We start from the raw sequence: 5,630 nt of genomic DNA on the forward strand, positions 1-5,630 counted from the left end.
TGTCCACCCCAGCCCCGCGCGCCACTGTCCGCGCCGGCGCCACCCCCCCTCGCCTCCGCCCGCCGTGGCCCCGGCTGGCCGCGCCGGCGTGCCCCATCGTCGGTGCCCCGGCGGCCTCGTCCCACCCTGCGGGCGAGTGCCCGCTCGGGTGCGCCCGCGCCCAACGCCCGCGCCGTTCGGGCGAGCGCCGCACCCATGCCCGCTCGCCCCTCTGGGCCACAGACACATGGGGCCCACGCCCCAGAACAAAAAAAGAGGGATTAAAAAAATAATAAAAAAATAATTAAAATGAATTAAAAATAAAATTATTAAATAAAAATAAAAAATGATTAATAAAATTAATTATTAATTAATTAATTAACTAATGAATTAATTAAGTTAATTAATCCGGTTTAATTAATTTAATTAACTAGTTAAGTTTAATTAAACTGTAATTAGATTAACCTAAACCCTAATTAACCTAATTAGAGGATGACAGGTGGGTCCCCCTGGACCCACATGTCAGGGTTGACTCAGTCAACCCCTGTTGACTGCTGACGTCAGCATGACATCATGCTGACGTCATAAATACATTTTTTCGAATTAATTAAATAAATAATTAAATTCCAAAATTGTTAAAATCTTTTAAAAAATCATATCTTTTAATCCGTAACTCGGATTAAAATATTTTCAACATGAAAGTTGCTCAGAACGACGAGACGAATCCGGATACGCAACCCGTTCGTCCGCCACACACCCCTAACCTATCGAACTCGCAACTTTCCCCCTCCGGCTCCTCTGCCCAAAAACACGAAACACCGGGAATACTTTCCCGGATGTTTTCCCCCCTTCACCGGTATCACCTACTACCGCGTTAGGGCACACCGAACACCGCGTATTGCCTTGTTATATTTTGTGATGCTTTGTTTGCTCTGTATTCATTATTTCTTCCCCCTCTTCTCTCCGGTAGACTACGAGACCGACGCTGCGGCTGCCCAGTTCGACTACGGAGTTGACGACCCCTCTCTCTTGCCAGAGCAACCAGGCAAGCCCCCCCTTTGATCACCAGATATCGCCTACTCTTCTCTATACTGCTTGCATTAGAGTAGTGTAGCTTGTTACTGCTTTCCGTTAATCCTATTCTGATGCATAGCCTGTCATTGCTGCTACAGTCATTGATACCTTACCCGCAATCCTAAATGCCTAGTATAGGATGCTAGTGTTCCATCAGTGGCCCTACACTCTTGTCCGTCTGCCATGCTATACTACTGGGCTGTGATCACTTCGGGAGGTGATCACGGGCATATACTATATACTTTACACTGTTACATTACCTGTGATACTGTTCGGAGTTGGGGGCTGAAGGGGCAGGTGGCTTCATCCCGGTAGAGGTGGGCCTGGGTTCCCGACGGCCCCCGACTGTTACTTGGTGGCGGAGCGACAGGGCAGGTTGAGACCACCTAGGAGACAGGTGGGCCTGGCCCTGTTCGGCATTCGCGGATACTTAACACGCTTAACGAGATCTTGGTATTTGATCTGAGTCGGCTATGAGCCTATACGCACTAACCATCTACGTGGGAGTAGTTATGGGTATCCCGACGTCGTGGTATCAGCCGAAGCACTTCAGACGTCAGCGACGGAGCGGCGCGCGCCGAATTGGACTGGAACGCCACTAGGCTAGGTCTGCTTTCGGCCGCGTACGCAACGTGCAGGTGTGCTATGGGCGATGGGCCCAGACCCCTGTGCGCTTAGGTTTAGACCGGCGTGCTGGCCTCTCTATTGAGCCTAGGTGGGGCTGCGACGTGTTGATCTTCCGAGGCCGGGCATGACCCAGGAAAGTGTGTCCGGCCAAATGGGATCGAGCGTTTTGGGGAATGTGGTGCACCCCTGCAGGGAAGTTAATCTATTCGAATAGCCGTGATCTTCGGTAACAGGACGACTTGGAGTTGTACCTTGACCTTATGACAACTAGAACCAGATACTTAATAAAACACACCCTTCCAAGTTCCACAGACAACCCGGTGATCGCTTTTCCGCAGGGCGACGAGGAGAGGATTGCCGGGTAGGATTATGCCATGCGATGCTACTTGGAGATGCTGCTTGGAGATGCTACTTGAAGATGCTACATGGAGGACTTCAATCTACTCTCTCCTACTTGCTGCACGACGGAGGCTGCCAGAAGCGTAGTCTTCGACAGGATTAGCTATCCCCCTCTTATTCTGGCATTCTGCAGTTCAGTCCACTGATATGGCCTCCTTACACATATACCCATGCATATGTAGTGTAGTTCCTTGCTTGCGAGTACTTTGGATGAGTACTCACGGTTGCTTTCTCCCCCCTTTTTCCCCTTTTCCTTTCTTTCTGGTTGTCGCAACCAGATGCTGGAGTTCAGGAGCCGGACGCCACCGTCGACGACGACCCCTACTACACTGGAGGTGCCTACTACTACGTGATGCCCGCTGATGGCGACCAAGAGTAGTTAGGAGGATCCCAGGCAGGAGGCCTATGCTTCTTTCGATCTGTATCCCAGTTTGTGCTAGCCTTCTTAAGGCAAACTTGTTTAACTTATGTCTGTACTCAGATATTGTTGCTACCGCTGACTCGTCTATGATCGAGCACTTGTATTCAAGCCCTCGAGGCCCCTGGCTTGTATTATGATGCTTGTATGACTTATTTTATTTGAAGAGTTGTGTTGTGATATCTTCCCGTGAGTCCCTGATCTTGATCGTACACATTTGCGTGCATGATTAGTGTACGATTGAATCAGGGGCGTCACAAGTTGGTATCAGAGCCGACTGCCTGTAGGAATCCCCCTTTCCAACTCCTTGGCCGAAGTCGAGTCTAGTCGTTGAAAAACTTTTACTAACATGGCTGTGTGGCCCATGGGCCCACGTCGCCATCGGGTGGTAGTAGGATCTTTTATTCCTCGACCTATACTCTGGGACTCTGACATCTCTTCTATTCGGGTTAAATGAATTTTACTAAATCTAACATTAGGATCTCGTTATATTTTCACCCGGAGAGCCCCTTATTATTGATGATCGTCTGCTGCACCAGAAGATTCCGAAGATACTCTACGATGTGCTCTCGAGACTATGTGCCATCGCTTTTGCAATTCACTTCCATCGATAAATCCCTCTGGATAACTACTTACACCTATCGTTCATATTGTCATCCCCAGTTGCTCTTGTTATTACAAGATGTCCTAAAATACTCTTCGATATTCCGAGAATTCTTTACGCCTACTGCCTAGCAGTTCTTTGCCACATGAATACCCCTTCAAATAAATCGCCGCACTTGTCAAGTATCCACTCATCCCCAGTTGTTCATGAGTTTCACAAAAGTCTTAAAAATACTATTCGATCTTCCGAAAATCCTCTGGAGCCTTTGGCTCTTGAAATTCTTGTTTGCTCGCATTATGGTTAATCCCATAAGTCTCATAGTCTTAATTACATTCCTTGTCATTATCATTTTGAGTCTGTTGACTCAATATGTTTGCGAATGCACGCAATCATCATTGATCCTTATAAATTACTTCTCTGGCTAAGCTGCCATTCTTTTAACTAGAATTGGTTCTCGACCAATCCAATTGTCATTGATTGTACCCTAAGGCTATTCAACTTATCCATCCCTACTCAGAGCATTGCTTCTGATCCCTTGATTTGGAAATCATAATTCCTTTGCATTTGACAATTGAGTTAGTCAGTTGTTTCTATAATCTGATCTCCTTGCAATCTTCTTCCTCTAGTTGAGTACCGATGCTCACGTCAGATCCCTTGTGGACCACCAGATCCTTTGTTGGATTTTATCTGACAACGCCCTTCATATTCAATAACCTTGTGAGCCTTTCCTCTGATACATAATGCCTTTGGTAAATTGTATCCTCTGCTTTCTCAACCATGCTCTGCCTTTGAGCTTGAGTTAATTACTTCTGAAGATTTGGTATATGATTCTAAGATGCCCCAATGGGTTGAACCTATGCCTTCTTTAATAGGTGTGAACTCGAAAGTTTTCACGAGTCGTACTCTTCTGGTATTTTGCCAGATAAAATTTCAAAACTACAATTTCATTGAGCGCGAGAAGTGAATGAAAGGTTGTGCATTGGAGAAGTGGGAGTCGACCTTGAACTTGCGTTCATGCCCATGGACACGATGTACATCTTCTCATCGAAGCTTCTTTTAAAATCAATTATTCCCTTGGTATAAGTTCATCTTATATCTGAGATCTGGCCTTTTTGCAATCGTGGTTCTGACCATGTTCTCCTTTAAATATCATGTCCTGTGCAAGTTTAAGCACTTGTCTTCTATAGAGCAATACCCCAGTTCAACTTCTAGTTTGATCTGTCGTCGAGTATTACCACCTGGTATCTCGAGATTATTTTGGAACTGCATAATTTCTTATGAGTTCTTCATCAAGTACTACATACTCACCGATTACAATTTTTCATGGGCTCGGAGTTATTGAACACTCAAAGACACCGATAACTGAACCGAGTCCGCTCTACGGTTCAACAACTCTTCAGCAAGCTTCTATAAGTACGAGTTTGTACCCGATCACGCCATTCCTAGCCTGTTTGGCTATATCATTGTCGTGACGATTCTAACGGTGCTACCTGGTCCTTATTCTCGGAGCACCAATTTTCGACGATGAACTAACCTTACGTCGATTTTTCCTCGTCATACCCTTTCACCTTAAACAACAAGCTTGAGTTCGAGTTTGTGTCGTAACTGTGGTTCCAATAACCTCTTGCTTCATCATTCCTTTGACTTGATGTCGTCGCTGATTGACTACATCTGCATGAAATCTCTCGACAATTGTGTCGTGATCATCATCAACCTTATGAGCTCTTCCAGGAATTCAATTGAATTCATGATGGGTAATACCATCCTTGCCCCTCGATGATTCCTGTTCTCATCGACCACTTTATTGCCTTCCGTTCAACACAACTTGTTCGCGTTTTGTGTAAACCTTGAGGTCACTGCTACCCAGCAGTTGATCTTCCTTACCTCGGAAGTATTACCATCACTTTTTGTCAAGAATGTGGTGAGAATTTCACCACCTCTTAATAATTCTTGATATCTTAATACTTCTTGCCATCTTCGTTCATTCCTTGGTCCCCGTATTGTTTTCAACCGGAATACCGACAATGGAGCTATGACGTGTGAATTCAAAACTTCTAGCAACCCTATTGCTTTGAAGTGAATGGGCGATAGTTCATTCTAAGTCCTTCGCTAATTGAATCACCATTCTAACATTGGTCGTGCAACCCAACCCGTACTTCGGGTGCACCCTTCAACCAGTGTTTAATTGTGTATGTTTTCCTCGAGCATACTTCCTTATATCATTTGATCTAACAAATGTTATCCCATTGTTCACTTAATGGTGGAAATCCATCTTTTGGGAATCTCGGTGAATTTCCGTTGAGTTCACCAGACACCTCCTTGTCCTCTCCTTGGTTTAATGGTGAACTATTGCTTCGGAAACCCGCTCCCATAGTTCATTTCCCGAGAAGCTTGCAATGCCATTTCAACGATTTGTGTTGCGCCTTTTCTTCTCGGACATCCTGAGTCTCAGGTATCCTGACACCAATCGGATCTGAATCTCGGTCAGATATGATGGTTGGGACAACTTTCCAAGAGTTATGACGTTGA

This window comes from Triticum dicoccoides, chromosome 6B, assembly GCF_002162155.2.
Source record: "Triticum dicoccoides isolate Atlit2015 ecotype Zavitan chromosome 6B, WEW_v2.0, whole genome shotgun sequence".
In the NCBI taxonomy this organism is placed as follows: domain Eukaryota; kingdom Viridiplantae; phylum Streptophyta; class Magnoliopsida; order Poales; family Poaceae; genus Triticum; species Triticum dicoccoides.